General features: G+C 44.2%; 1 protein-coding gene and 1 long non-coding RNA gene across 4 annotated transcripts in view; one reads left to right on the plus strand and one right to left on the minus strand.

Moving 5' to 3' along the window:
* LOC134910636 (uncharacterized) overlaps positions 1-2,748 on the minus strand; it is a 28,793-nt gene extending 26,045 nt beyond the window's left edge. The window contains exon 1 of the long non-coding RNA XR_010176253.1: positions 2,662-2,748. This is a non-coding gene — a long non-coding RNA (uncharacterized LOC134910636). The remainder of the gene's footprint in view (positions 1-2,661) is intronic.
* The window catches only part of TRPM3 (transient receptor potential cation channel subfamily M member 3), a 694,734-nt gene that overhangs the window by 26,856 nt on the left and 651,236 nt on the right, over positions 1-16,642 (plus strand). The gene's annotated exons all lie outside the window — the stretch shown is intronic.

A 16,642-nucleotide genomic window follows, 5' to 3' on the forward strand; every position in this document is an offset into this window, starting at 1 on the left:
TAAACATCAATAATTTTTTGTCTAAAGAAATGAGTGTAGAAGTTACAGAAATATGTGCTGGTTGTTTGCAAGTTGGACTGAGCAGATTCTGACCTTGGCTTCAGCTCTACTGAAAACAATAGTGCCTGATCAATTAAACACTAATATGAAACTGACTGTGTAGATTGTTTATAGTTGGAGGCTCTGGAACCTCAACCTCAGCTTCCACTGAGACCAAATTCTGGAAGAGATTCCACTTCTGCGATCAAAAGGGTCCTCCTGTCATCAGCCACCGAGTTTGAGGTTCCAGAGCCTCCAACTATAAACAATCTACATTTTGCTCTGGTAAAGCCTTCATTTCTTACCATTGTGACTGAATGTTTTTTTATTAGATATATTATGATGCAGCCTTATGTGTTGTTGTGAAAATAAATGTGTTCAACTTTTTACACTATTTTGCAAACATTTTAATTTTCCATATGTATTGAACTTTCGATCACATATTTGACCCTATGCTGCAAAACAAGACCCATGTCTGAATGTAAAGGAAGGAATTTATTTATATCCTTTTTATCACTATTTGTATTCTCCATTCACCCCCACCTGAAAATCTAATCCTCTATAGCAGGCCCGGCTAACCTGTGGCTCTCCAGGTGTTGTAAAACTATACATCCCAGCATGCCTTGCCATAGTTTTAGCACTCCCTAATAGCAAAACTGTGGCAAAGCATGATGGGACTTGTAGTTTTACAACAGCTGGAGAGCCACAGGTTGGCCAGGCCTGCTCTATAGGATAACACCTAAAATATTCTCTAATTTAAACTGTATGTATTATTGGTATGTTTTACTTACTAATGTGAAACTGTTCCAGCATGTCAGGACTTACAGGACATGCTCAAACTTCCAGTGCCAGCATCTCAGAGCAGTCAATGCCTGATATGACTTACTGGGACATGCCATGCAACAATTGTATTTAAATTCTTTTTGATTTTTTAAATAAAAAAAAAAATTCACAGAACATTTTCCCATTCATTTTAATTATGTGTTGTCTGTTGAACTAAATAGGACCTTTCAGCAGCATGCATCAAGACGTCTTTTTTTTTTAATCACATACGAACAGTACAAATGCAAGGCTTCTTTTAAATTGCATCATCAGAAACAGCAACGTTTCGTTCCCTCCGGACCTTTATCAAGCTTCACATCCAAGCAAGCCATCAGCACATACAGTATAAACAGCAGAGCTCATTGCATCCAAAGTCTTCATGAATGAGTGTTCGAGAGTATGTGATAAAAAAAAGTCTTGATGCATTTATCCTGGAGAGTGCCTACTTCTTGAAAACTATATAACTATAGTGTGTATATATATATATATATATATATATATATATATATATATAATTTTTTTTTAAATATATATATATATATATATATGCAAAACAACACAGCCCACTGATGGGCTATATTTATATATAAATATACATACAGTATATATATATATATATATATATATATACACATTGGATGTAATAAAAAATGTGGTGACATCATGAAAGCAGTATATACCTGTAATATACAGATACACTTACACATGTAAGCAGCTGTTGTTTAATCATACCTCCAAACTGTCCTGATTTTGGTGGGACAGTCCCATTTTTCTGGGACTGCCCCGCTGTCCCACCTGTGTGTTGCAGTGTCCCGTGGTGGGGAGAGGGCAGTTGGGAGAACCTTTCTCACTTGCTGCTCTGCTTAGCACCGCTGCTTAGCAGAGCAGCGGCGAATAGATGCTATGCACATGCGCATAGAGTTTATTCACTGGGAGAGAGGAACAGGGGGCATGCCAGCAGCTTACAGAGCGCTATGCATGCCCCCACTGTGGCAAAAAGGGGGGCATGTCCCACGATCGCACCACCTACTCGTGAGGACATTCCCCCTTCTAATTTTGGGCGCCATGCCTTCTAATTTTGGGCACCCTGTGTCCCTCCTCCCAACTTTCTAAAGTTGGAAGGCATGATTTAATAACATACTGTATGTGAATTTTCTGAATAAACACGTTTAAGGTTTATGTTGTTAACATTGTAATAACAAAATAATTCATCTTAGTGCTTATATAAAGCTATTGTCGTGTATATAGTACAGTATGTCCCATCATTATTGCTTTGCAGTGAAGCATATTAATACAATAATCGTAATCTGCAGCATGTTTGATCAGGACCATAACCTTTTCTACACTAAGATTTGGATTAGAGCAAATAAACAGACATGCTTGCTCCAGTGTCTTGTGTAGCACAGGGAAAGATACAGCAGCTGCTGAGGTATTCCCAGATTCTTTGCAGAGCTCAGAAAAGGTTATCAGATGGCTTGGCTTTCAGTCTAGCATATTATAGCAGAAATAATATACTGTCTGTTGGCTTTGGCTGCCTGTAAAGTCAGTAACATCAGCACTATATTAAACTGTAAATACTGTATGACACACACATAGTAACATAGTAGATGAGGTTGAAAAAACACAAAATGTCCATCGAGTTCAACCTGTATTATAATTCTTACACTACTCAGTATTTAACATGTTAACTATAATGACCCAGATTAAGTTATGTTTATAGGTCTAATTAACAACTATAATTCATGTTTTTTCTAAGTGTGTTCCTGTTTCCTATCTATCCTGGTTACATTATTGGCATACCTCCCAACTGTCCCGATTTCATCGGGACAGTCCCGCTATTCAGACACTGTGCCGCTGTCCCTCCCGCTGGTCGTAGTGTCCTGCTGGCGGTGGGGACAGTTGGGAGAACCAGTGATCACCGCTGCTCTGCTCTGCAAAGCGGCTGGTGATCACTGACTAGATGCGGCATCTGCACAGTGCGGGGAGGAGAGAAAGGGGCTGCCCAGCTGCTAAGGAAGGGCTGGGCATGTCCCCAAAATAACAAAAACAGGGGTCGTAGTGTGATGCCCCGCCCCTTCACCTGAGGCTCCACCCATTTTAGTGAGGTCCCACCCCCTTTCCGGCTGCGAGTGCGCCTTTGGCGCGGTATGTCCCGCATTGGATACAGCACAAGTTGGGAGGTATGTTATTGGTGCAAATTAATAAATGGGTTGTGTACACAAGCGTTACTGATTCTGTCCAAGCTGCAATTGCTTACCCCATCCGGGGCTTAAAGTGGTCCTGGAGAGGTGGTGTAACTCTTTACCCTGCCACCTGCTTAAACAGATAATGCCGACAGTAGTCCTCTTTATACACATCTCTGCCTCTGTACCAGTAGGGGTGGGCTGTAGATGAGGGAGGACCATAGAGCCACCAGGACCTTAGGAAGTGGGAGGTGGCTGCAGCTCATCAGTAACACATGCATTATTGATTGACATAGGTGATGGGGTGTGCTTTTCTGTTGGAATTACTGTGCAGGGCAATGGAGGAGGTGGAACCAGTTCCCCCTACCATTACAGGTGGTAGCTGAATTAGGCCCATCAATTCAAGTTGGATCAAGCTGTCGAACACTGGTATTTTAATTAGGTATACGTCATAAGTAATAAGTATGTATACTTTCATAAGATGATAGTGTAGGGGTGCTAGGCATGCAGCCCTGTAGCAGTTGCGGAACTACACATCCCAGCATGCCCTGCCATTTAGCGTTTCCTAATAGAAAAACTGTTGAAGAGCATGCTGGTTTGTATTAAGCATGTACTGTATTAGTAAATATTGAGGTTGAAATAGCCATTATTAATAAATGCAAAATTTACATGTGCCACATAAAATGTTACTGCATAAAACACAAACACAAAATGCATATTAAATTACCTACATCTGTCATTTTTCCTGCAGTAGTCCAAACAGAGATGTCAATTAAGTAATGCAAATAGAAAGCAGTGATTTAAGGGGATGCAATTAATTTGCTGGCAGTCAGGATACCGATGCCGGAATCCCGACTGATGACCATACCGACACCCGTAATCCCGGCTCACAGGGGCTATTCCCACTTGTGGGAGTCCACGACACCCATAGAGTGTGAATAGAACCTGTGGCGCCTGCAGTGAGCTCACAAGGGGACTCTTTGCTTTTGCCCTGCTGCCGGCATACTGACGGCTGGGATGCAGTTGCTAGTATACTGACAGCGGGCATCCCGACCATCATTAAATCATACTGAACCCGATTTAAATACTGTACTTAGAAATTGGGAGCTCAATACACAGTCAGCAAATCATAAGCAGCTAGATAACGTATCAGACAGTCATCATAATCATTGGGTATCATGCACCAGCCCTCCAGCACCTATGTATATATATGTACCCTATGTATCTATGTCTGCCTCCAGGCCTTTTAGAGTCGGGAAACGGTCCTTGCTGCATTTGTTCTATAGGAGCTCCATTGGTTTATTCCTTATTAACCCATTAAACCTTGTAATACTAAAACACATTCAACCTATATTAATCAATTAATTATAATGACCCAAACATGACCTCAATGTAACCATAACCACAAATATTAAACCCCTTAAGACAATTTAAAAATTATCTATGACTGAAATAATGACACGAACACAGTAACAGCTTTGCTTAAAGGTCACAACTTTTATTTCAATTATAATTAATTAACCTACGAGGACAAAGGTGGCCAGGAGATGCTGCAATCTCAGTTCCAGCCTTATCCGTTATACTAATTCTTGGCGGACGACTACAACATCCCCCCCCTACTGATGCACTAACGTCGCAGGGGCTCACCTCACCTCTCGGAAACAGTCTGAATGCTCGCGCACAAGAAGCTCCCTGGTCCCCCGCACAGAGCAGGACAAACTTGTCGAGTCATTAGAAGGTAGGTGCCCCACAATGATCTCTTGCATCACAGAAAGCCACTGAGATGCAGTGCTCTCCCGCCCTGCTGCGCCTCCCCTGAATGGGAAAAAGAAGCAATCAAAAACAGTGACAAACAAGGTTTAGGGGTGGGCTCAAACAGAAAATCCAGCAAGAGGCTGGCTGCACAAACAGCCTAATTCTATAAACTTCTACAATGTCAACACCTCCTTAGCCCTAATTGGATAAACCCTTTGATTGACAACAACACACCATCTAGCTTACTCTGCCCAGTAACAAGGCTGTCATATCCAGCCAATCAGAAAAAACAAGATTCTTATTTAGCCTCATGCTTAATTCAGCCTTCATCTGCCCTACTTGCACACCCCTTCCTTCTCCGTTCCAGTTCTCCAAGGCTAAGGAGTCATAAGTATAAGATGGGCTAAGGTCTACACATGGATGTATGCATACTTTTTTGTGCATACGCAGTATGGAAATGTGTACTAAATATGTGCAGATGTGTATCCAACTGTTCTGTGTTCTCCCCATCATTTGTTCCCATTTGAAAATCTCTGAGCATATAAAGCCATAGTTGCCGACATCCTGGCTGCTGTCTCCAGTAGAGAGCAGCCAGCTCAGCTCAGCGGGGAGGCGGGGCTGGGAGGATGTATGATGCCTTGAAGGGGCGGGGTGGAGGTAGCACAGGGGTGTGGTGACCGCTATTGCATTATTGTAGCCATGCCCTTGCTCTGTAATGCAGAGATTACCCGCATTATACTGCAGGGGTCATAGCTATGATGATGCAATTCAGCGAGAATCACATCATCAACTGCCCAGACCGCCCACTTTACTCACTAAGGGGCAAATTTACTAAGATAGGAGGTTTGTTTAAGATGGGATGTTGCCCCTAGCAACCAGTCAGATTCTACTTCTCATTTATCTAGCACCTTCTAGAAGGTAATACCTGGAATCCGGCTGGTTGCTATAGGCAATATCCCATCTGAAATAGAACTTCCATCTTAGTAAATTTGCCCCTAAGTGGGCGGTCGGGAAGGGAAGGTACCTGCAAAACCGGGATGGGGGGGGACGGGACGGATGGCCCAATCCCCCCCCCCCCCCCCCCGATTTTAGGAAGCCTCCCGGCCATTCAAGGAGGGTAGGCAAGTATGTTAAAGCTTGATTCATATTTGCACATAAATGGACTGCACTTGCAGTTCCTTCATGTGTTTAGGAATCAGTGCAGATTTCCTCCTATATTTTATGCCATTACACAGCCCCCATACCTCTCCATCAGCCCTGTAGATATTACCAGAAACATGACTGACACATACGCCATGTTTCTGGAGATCTGCGCATGTATACTATAAAAATCAGAGATTGGCACATACACAGAGAGCTCTGCTCTTATTTACACACATGTTAAGAGTAGAGATGAGCGCCTGAAATTTTTCGGGTTTTGTGTTTTGGTTTTGGGTTCGGTTCCGCGGCCGTGTTTTGGGTTCGAACGCGTTTTGGCAAAACCTCACCGAATTTTTTTTGTCGGATTCGGGTGTGTTTTGGATTCGGGTGTTTTTTTCAAAAAACACTAAAAAACAGCTTAAATCATAGAATTTGGGGGTCATTTTGATCCCAAAGTATTATTAACCTCAAAAACCATAATTTACACTCATTTTCAGTCTATTCTGAATACCTCACACCTCACAATATTATTTTTAGTCCTAAAATTTGCACCGAGGTCGCTGTGTGAGTAAGATAAGCGACCCTAGTGGCCGACACAAACACCGGGCCCATCTAGGAGTGGCACTGCAGTGTCACGCAGGATGTCCCTTCCAAAAAACCCTCCCCAAACAGCACATGATGCAAAGAAAAAAAGAGGCGCAATGAGGTAGCTGTGTGAGTAAGATTAGCGACCCTAGTGGCCGACACAAACACCGGGCCCATCTAGGAGTGGCACTGCAGTGTCACGCAGGATGGCCCTTCCAAAAAACCCTCCCCAAACAGCACATGACGCAAAGAAAAAAAGAGGCGCAATGAGGTAGCTGTGTGAGTAAGATTAGCGACCCTAGTGGCCGACACAAACACCGGGCCCATCTAGGAGTGGCACTGCAGTGTCACGCAGGATGTCCCTTCCAAAAAACCCTCCCCAAACAGCACATGACGCAAAGAAAAAAAGAGGCGCAATGAGGTAGCTGTGTGAGTAAGATTAGCGACCCTAGTGGCCGACACAAACACCGGGCCCATCTAGGAGTGGCACTGCAGTGTCACGCAGGATGTCCCTTCCAAAAAACCCTCCCCAAACAGCACATGACGCAAAGAAAAAAAGAGGCGCAATGAGGTAGCTGACTGTGTGAGTAAGATTAGCGACCCTAGTGGCCGACACAAACACCGGGCCCATTTAGGAGTGGCACTGCAGTGTCACGCAGGATGTCCCTTCCAAAAAACCCTCCCCAATCAGCACATGATGCAAAGAAAAAGAAAAGATAAAAGAGGTGCAAGATGGAATTGTCCTTGGGCCCTCCCACCCACCCTTATGTTGTATAAACAAAACAGGACATGCACACTTTAACCAACCCATCATTTCAGTGACAGGGTCTGCCACACGACTGTGACTGATATGACGGGTTGGTTTGGACCCCCCCCAAAAAAGAAGCAATTAATCTCTCCTTGCACAAACTGGCTCTACAGAGGCAAGATGTCCACCTCATCTTCACCCTCCGATATATCACCGTGTACATCCCCCTCCTCACAGATTATCAATTCGTCCCCACTGGAATCCACCATCTCAGCTCCCTGTGTACTTTGTGGAGGCAATTGCTGCTGGTCAATGTCTCCGCGGAGGAATTGATTATAATTCATTTTAATGAACATCATCTTCTCCACATTTTCTGGATGTAACCTCGTACGCCGATTGCTGACAAGGTGAGCGGCGGCACTAAACACTCTTTCGGAGTACACACTTGTGGGAGGGCAACTTAGGTAGAATAAAGCCAGTTTGTGCAAGGGCCTCCAAATTGCCTCTTTTTCCTGCCAGTATAAGTACGGACTGTGTGACGTGCCTACTTGGATGCGGTCACTCATATAATCCTCCACCATTCTATCAATGTTGAGAGAATCATATGCAGTGACAGTAGACGACATGTCCGTAATCGTTGTCAGGTCCTTCAGTCCGGACCAGATGTCAGCATCAGCAGTCGCTCCAGACTGCCCTGCATCACCGCCAGCGGGTGGGCTCGGAATTCTGAGCCTTTTCCTCGCACCCCCAGTTGCGGGAGAATGTGAAGGAGGAGATGTTGACAGGTCGCGTTCCGCTTGACTTGACAATTTTGTCACCAGCAGGTCTTTCAACCCCAGCAGACTTGTGTCTGCCGGAAAGAGAGATCCAAGGTAGGCTTTAAATCTAGGATCGAGCACGGTGGCCAAAATGTAGTGCTCTGATTTCAACAGATTGACCACCCGTGAATCCTTGTTAAGCGAATTAAGGGCTCCATCCACAAGTCCCACATGCCTAGCGGAATCGCTCCGTGTTAGCTCCTCCTTCAATGTCTCCAGCTTCTTCTGCAAAAGCCTGATGAGGGGAATGACCTGACTCAGGCTGGCAGTGTCTGAACTGACTTCACGTGTGGCAAGTTCAAAGGGCATCAGAACCTTGCACAACGTTGAAATCATTCTCCACTGCGCTTGAGACAGGTGCATTCCACCTACTATATCGTGCTCAATTGTATAGGCTTGAATGGCCTTTTGCTGCTCCTCCAACCTCTGAAGCATATAGAGGGTTGAATTCCACCTCGTTACCACTTCTTGCTTCAGATGATGGCAGGGCAGGTTCAGTAGTTTTTGGTGGTGCTCCAGTCTTCTGTACGTGGTGCCTGTACGCCGAAAGTGTCCCGCAATTCTTCTGGCCACCGACAGCATCTCTTGCACGCCCCTGTCGTTTTTTAAAAAATTCTGCACCACCAAATTCAAGGTATGTGCAAAACATGGGACGTGCTGGAATTTGCCCATATTTAATGCACACACAATATTGCTGGCGTTGTCCGATGCCACAAATCCACAGGAGAGTCCAATTGGGGTAAGCCATTCCGCGATGATCTTCCTCAGTTGCCGTAAGAGGTTTTCAGCTGTGTGCGTATTCTGGAAAGCGGTGATACAAAGTGTAGCCTGCCTAGGAAAGAGTTGGCGTTTGCGAGATGCTGCTACTGGTGCCGCCGCTGCTGTTCTTGCGGCGGGAGTCCATACATCTACCCAGTGGGCTGTCACAGTCATATAGTCCTGACCCTGCCCTGCTCCACTTGTCCACATGTCCGTGGTTAAGTGGACATTGGGTACAACTGCATTTTTTAGGACACTGGTGAGTCTTTTTCTGACGTCCGTGTACATTCTCGGTATCGCCTGCCTAGAGAAGTGGAACCTAGATGGTATTTGGTAACGGGGGCACACTGCCTCAATAAATTGTCTAGTTCCCTGTGAACTAACGGCGGATACCGGACGCACGTCTAACACCAACATAGTTGTCAAGGCCTCAGTTATCCGCTTTGCAGTAGGATGACTGCTGTGATATTTCATCTTCCTCGCAAAGGACTGTTGAACAGTCAATTGCTTACTGGAAGTAGTACAAGTGGGCTTACGACTTCCCCTCTGGGATGACCATCGACTCCCAGCGGCAACAACAGCAGCGCCAGCAGCAGTAGGCGTTACATGCAAGGATGCATCGGAGGAATCCCAGGCAGGAGAGGACTCGTCAGAATTGCCAGTGACATGGCCTGCAGGACTATTGGCATTCCTGGGGAAGGAGGAAATTGACACTGAGGGAGTTGGTGGGGTGGTTTGCGTGAGCTTGGTTACAAGAGGAAGGGATTTACTGGTCAGTGGACTGCTTCCGCTGTCACCCAAAGTTTTTGAACTTGTCACTGACTTATTATGAATGCGCTGCAGGTGACGTATAAGGGAGGATGTTCCGAGGTGGTTAACGTCCTTACCCCTACTTATTACAGCTTGACAAAGGGAACACACGGCTTGACACCTGTTGTCCGCATTTCTGGTGAAATACCTCCACACCGAAGAGCTGATTTTTTTGGTATTTTCACCTGGCATGTCAACGGCCATATTCCTCCCACGGACAACAGGTGTCTCCCCGGGTGCCTGACTTAAACAAACCACCTCACCATCAGAATCCTCCTGGTCAATTTCCTCCCCAGCGCCAGCAACACCCATATCCTCCTCATCCTGGTGTACTTCAACACTGACATCTTCAATCTGACTATCAGGAACTGGACTGCGGGTGCTCCTTCCAGCACTTGCAGGGGGCGTGCAAATGGTGGAAGGCGCATGCTCTTCACGTCCAGTGTTGGGAAGGTCAGGCATCGCAACCGACACAATTGGACTCTCCTTGTGGATTTGGGATTTCGAAGAATGCACAGTTCTTTGCTGTGCTGCTTTTGCCAGCTTGAGTCTTTTCATTTTTCTAGCGAGAGGCTGAGTGCTTCCATCCTCATGTGAAGCTGAACCACTAGCCATGAACATAGGCCAGGGCCTCAGCCGTTCCTTGCCACTCCGTGTGGTAAATGGCATATTGGCAAGTTTACGCTTCTCCTCCGACAATTTTATTTTAGGTTTTGGAGTCCTTTTTTTTCTGATATTTGGTGTTTTGGATTTGACATGCTCTGTACTATGACATTGGGCATCGGCCTTGGCAGACGACGTTGCTGGCATTTCATCGTCTCGGCCATGACTAGTGGCAGCAGCTTCAGCACGAGGTGGAAGTGGATCTTGATCTTTCCCTAATTTTGGAACCTCAACATTTTTGTTCTCCATATTTTAATAGGCACAACTAAAAGGCACCTCAGGTAAACAATGGAGATGGATACTAGTATACAATTATGGACTGCCTGCCGACTGCAGACACAGAGGTAGCCACAGCCGTGAACTACCGTACTGTACTGTGTCTGCAGCTAATATAGACTGGTTGATAAAGATAAGATGTCTATGTAACTATGTATGTATAAAGAAGACTGAAAAAAATCCACGGTTAGGTGGTATACAATTATGGACGGACTGCCTGCCGAGTGCAGACACAGAGGTAGCCACAGCCGTGAACTACCGTACTGTACTGTGTCTGCAGCTAATATAGACTGGTTGATAAAGAGAAGATGTCTATGTAACTATGTATGTATAAAGAAGAATGAAAAAAAACCACGGTTAGGTGGTATACAATTATGGACGGACTGCCTGCCGAGTGCAGACACAGAGGTAGCCACAGCCGTGAACTACCGTACTGTACTGTGTCTGCAGCTAATATAGACTGGTTGATAAAGAGAAGATGTCTATGTAACTATGTATGTATAAAGAAGAATGAAAAAAATCCACGGTTAGGTGGTATTACAATTATGGACGGACTGCCTGCCGAGTGCAGAGACACAGAGGTAGCCACAGCCGTGAACTACCGTACTGTGTCTGCTGCGACTGGATGATAAATGATATAAAAAATATATATATATCACTACTGCAGCCGGACAGGTATATATTATATATTATATAATGACGGACCTGCTGGACACTGTCTGTCAGCAGAATGAGTTTTATTTTTATAGAATAAAAAAAAAAAAAACACACAAGTGAAGTCACACGACGAGTGTTTAACTTTTTCAGGCAATCACAATATAAGTATACTACTAACTATACTGGTGGTCAGTGTGGTCAGGTCACTGGTCAGTCACACTGGCAGTGGCACTCCTGCAGCAAAAGTGTGCACTGTTTAATTTTAATATAATATGTACTCCTGGCTCCTGCTATAACCTATAACTGGCACTGCAGTAGTGCTCCCCAGTCTCCCCCACAATTATAAGCTGTGTGAGCTGAGCAGTCAGACAGATATATAATATATATAGATGATGCAGCACACTGGCCTGAGCCTGAGCAGTGCACACAGATATGGTATGTGACTGACTGAGTCACTGTGTGTATCGCTTTTTTCAGGCAGAGAACGGATATATTAAATAAACTGCACTGTGTGTCTGGTGGTCACTCACTATATAATATATTATGTACTCCTGGCTCCTGCTATAACCTATAACTGGCACTGCAGTAGTGCTCCCCAGTCTCCCCCACAATTATAAGCTGTGTGAGCTGAGCAGTCAGACAGATATATATAATATTATATATAGATAATAGATGATGCAGCACACTGGCCTGAGCCTGAGCAGTGCACACAGATATGGTATGTGACTGACTGAGTCACTGTGTGTATCGCTTTTTTCAGGCAGAGAACGGATATATTAAATAAACTGCACTGTGTGTCTGGTGGTCACTCACTATATAATATATTATGTACTCCTGGCTCCTGCTATAACCTATAACTGGCACTGCAGTAGTGCTCCCCAGTCTCCCCCACAATTATAAGCTGTGTGAGCTGAGCAGTCAGACAGATATATATAATATTATATATAGATAATAGATGATGCAGCACACTGGCCTGAGCCTGAGCAGTGCACACAGATATGGTATGTGACTGAGTCACTGTGTGCTGTGTATCGCTTTTTTCAGGCAGAGAACGGATTATAAAGTAAACTGCACTGTCCTCACTAGTAAACTCTCTCCACTCAGTCTCTACACTTCTACAGTAACAGTACTCCTCCTAGTCAGCTCCAGTAAATCTCTCTCAGTCTCTTATAATCTAAATGGAGAGGACGCCAGCCACGTCCTCTCCCTATCAATCTCAATGCACGTGTGAAAATGGCGGCGACGCGCGGCTCCTTATATAGAATCCGAGTCTCGCGATAGAATCCGAGCCTCGCGAGAATCCGACAGCGTCATGATGACGTTCGGGCGCGCTCGGGTTAACCGAGCAAGGCGGGAAGATCCGAGTCTGCTCGGACCCGTGAAAAAAACCATGAAGTTCTGGCGGGTTCGGATTCAGAGAAACCGAACCCGCTCATCTCTAGTTAAGAGTCTACTGCGGGAAAAGCCAGTGACAGAGGGGGTACCGAACAGAGGCTGCATACACGCCCTCCTCTCTTTCGATCTGCCCCTGCCTTGGCGCATGTGCAGTCTGCTAAAAATCACAAATACCATATGCAGACGGAATTGGGTGCAACTCTGAATCAGGCATATATTATCTGGATAATTGTTATTTCAGTGATAGGTGAACTAATGCAGCTCAGATGGCAGAAATATCACTTGCGCACATTAACCCTGAAATGTGGCCAGGCCCATGCTGAGTCTTCTTTTCACCCTGTGCTGCTTTTAGCACTTTTTTGGCAGCTCACAACCCAACATCAATGTTCTGAGCAGTATATATTTTAGATTTTTCATATAGACCCTATGCCAAATAAGATTTTTCTTACATCATGTAACATTGAATGCCATACAAGATGTAATAGTCTGCGAACTGCAGTCATCGGTGGTTCCTGGCGAGACTGCTCGATGTTTTAAATTAGCATTCAATTGAAGGGTAAAATCAGGTTGATTTTGCCTTTTAAAAGATTGCTACTTTAAAACATCGGGCAGTCTCGCCTGGGAACCCACCGATGCCTGCAGACTATTACATCAACCCAGTGGCAAACGCAGGATTTGCATGGGGGGGTTTCCAGAACTGGGCGGAGCCAATCACGGGGGTGGGGACTGAGGTGACCCAGCATATGCTGGGTCCGTAAAACTAGTGTGTGTGTGTGTGTATATATATATATATATATACACATATATACACACACACATATCTACACACATATATATATATATATATATATATATACATACATACAGACACATACATATGCACATAGACATAGCATATTAAACATGCATATATATATATATATATGTGTGTGTGTACACACATACAGTACATATATACATATATATATATACACACACACGTATGTATATATATATATATATATATATATATATATCGTGTGTGTGTGTGTGTGTGTGTGTGTGTGTGTTTATATGTATGTATGTATGTATATACATGTGTATATATGTATGCACATGGATATATTATTATTATTATCCTTTATTTTTATGGCGCCACAAGGGTTCCGCAGCGCCCAATTACAGAGTACATAAATAATCAAACAGGAAAACAGCAACTTACAGTTGATGACAGTATAGGACAAGTACAGGGTAAATACACATAGTTACATCAGCAGATGACACTGGAATAAGTATCAGGTGGCCGAAGACTGCTGGAGTTGATGCAGTTGAAGATTATTAAAGTAAGAATGGATAAGCACATGAGGGAAATATATATATGTACTATAATTAAAATAAACTTTTATTGCTCTTACAATTGCCACCAGGAAGACAGCAGGCTGCAGAGGACGCTAGACAGCCATTAATAATACTCATGCAGCTTAAAAAAAAATATTATTTTTTTTTTAGTGGAGGGGGGTTTCTGGGTGCTCGGAAACCCCCCCTGGGTGCGCCACTGCAACCCTAAGGTCTTCTAAAGAAGAGTATCCTCTATTCCTTCTAGTTTCTTTGTATGCATATTTTCATGTATACTTTTTTATTTGCTGTCTTGTAGGGTAGATCACTACCACTGTAAGAAATAAACATTACAAAGTTCACATTAATAGTCACATTAGCTGCTGTGTTCCATTGAAACATGACTTGTAAGCATCGCAGCTATACTAAATCCCACCCCCCACTGCTCATTATTGCTATGCTCATACCGTTATAGGATACAAACAGAAATAAGTGATATTATACTACTCTAATATCCCCACATTGGAAGCCGGATGCACTGATGCCTGAATTCGGACATTTTTTTTAAAAGAGGCAATAACTTACAAGGCAAATCCATGCCTGGCAGGTGGTTGCCCCTTTAAAAAAATGTCAGAGTCCGCCCGGCATCCTGCATGGCTGCTAAACTCGGGCGTCACGGTGTGGAACATGGCAGCAAATTTAATCTGTACAACAGTATTTCAATGTATCAGTCCCCAGTAAATGTATAGGCAAGTTTATAGTAACCAATCCATGCAATTGTGTCTTTATGGGTTTGCTTACATATGTCATTTGTTCATGAATAGGGCACATCAAATACAGTAAGCATTGTGAGAATAGAACTTGATGGCAGGGAGCTCACACAGCAGGATGTGGTGTTATCTATGGCACTGCGAACAAAGCCGGCAACTTCTGATCTGAAAGGTGTATAAAAAAAGAAGAAGCTACTGCAAGTTACTTTCAAGGTGTTTTTCAATGACTAACACTATGAAGAGGGAGAATTTCCATAATAACATTTACATATGAAGTGTGGAGTCTGTCTCACTTTCATGCTTACAGAAATTGGTATTTCATTTAATACAAATTAGGTGTATGAGTTTGTACCATATAGAGGTGCATTTGTCATCATCAGTTAGCAGGAGCATGATCACATAAGGACTGGAGGATCTTGCTACACTATATCTAACTACAGTATCTAGCTCCCTGACTGCCACTGCCTCCCCCATATCATGGCATTGCACGTGTCACATGCAGCGCTGCACTCATTTACTCAATTAAACCAGTGGACAGACCACTGCCTCCCATAAGAATGGCACACTCCTCTCCTGAAAGCTTCTGAGTTATTTTGAATATTCTGACAATGTCATTGGCTACAAGTTACTCAAGTCACATCTACTTCAGATCTGGGTACACATGGATGAGCAGCGGATGAGGAATGGAAACAAGCAGGAGCTCTTACCCTAGTCAAACAAGGACATACAGTAATAGAGCAAATTCTTCAGACAGGAATGAGAAGAATCTAATGCTCCTGTCTACTGGAATCATTGATGTCAAAACGTTTGATTGCTATAGTATAAAACATTTGATGACATATAGTATAATGCTTCCCCTCTGGGAGATCCCTGGAGGTGTAGGTTCTACGTGGGATGTTAGGGAGAGGTGTGGCAAAGCGATCTGCATGATCATTAAGCCCTGATCCCTACTGCACAATACTGCAAATCAAACCGACTGTAAGGGTAGGATCAGGAGGTTAGACTTCTCTCTCTGGGGTCTGGTAGAACATGGTGGACATTCTGGGATTAAATGATGATTGGGCAAGTGTGCCCAATCATCATTTAATATTTCGTGGCATTTCTGATTTAAACCTTTACTAAAGTTGACAAACCTACTGCAAGTGAATATCGTCAAAGCAGGCAGCTGTATTGTCATTAAGCAGTTAGCAAAATTTGCAGAGCCGTAACTAGGCGTGTGCCACTAGTGCCTTGCACTGTGGTTGCACCATCTGACAGCACCACCTGCACAGCCGCTGCTCACTCTCTCTCTCACTGCCTCTCACCACTGCATTGCTGCCCTGCACGAGCGGGGGGGGGGGGGGGGGGTCTCCGATTTTTTTAATGTAAAGAACCAGGAGCTGCGGGACGCTATTTAAGCCCTGCCCCCTCTGGAATTTTGCTCCACCCCTTCAAAGACCCACGAATCGCTGTTTGTGCTCTTGCGCTGTGTGCACTTGTGCTCTTGTACTGCTGTAACCTCCGACTGCCTCAGTCCCTCCACTGGCTGCTGCATCCTATAACTACTGCCCATTGCATGGTCCTCTTACTGTAGGCACTTGTAAGTGACATTATTCCAAAAATACTTATATCTGCCATAATATGTAAAAAGGGGAATCTAGTACTGTAATGTGTAAAAAGGGGGACTCTGTTGCCATAATGTGTAAAAATGGGCTCTGCTGCTGTAATGTGTAAAAAGTGGGACTCTGCTGCCATAATGTGTAGAGAGAGGGACTCTGCCTGCCGTATTGTGTAAAAAGGGGACTCTGCTGCCGTAATTTGTAAAAGGGGGACTCTGCTACTGTAATGTGTAAAAAGGGGGACTCTGCTGCTATAATGTGTAAAAAGGGGACTCTGCTGCCATAATGTGTAAAAAGGGGACTCTGCTGC

This window comes from Pseudophryne corroboree, chromosome 1, assembly GCF_028390025.1.
Source record: "Pseudophryne corroboree isolate aPseCor3 chromosome 1, aPseCor3.hap2, whole genome shotgun sequence".
Lineage (NCBI taxonomy): Eukaryota > Metazoa > Chordata > Amphibia > Anura > Myobatrachidae > Pseudophryne > Pseudophryne corroboree.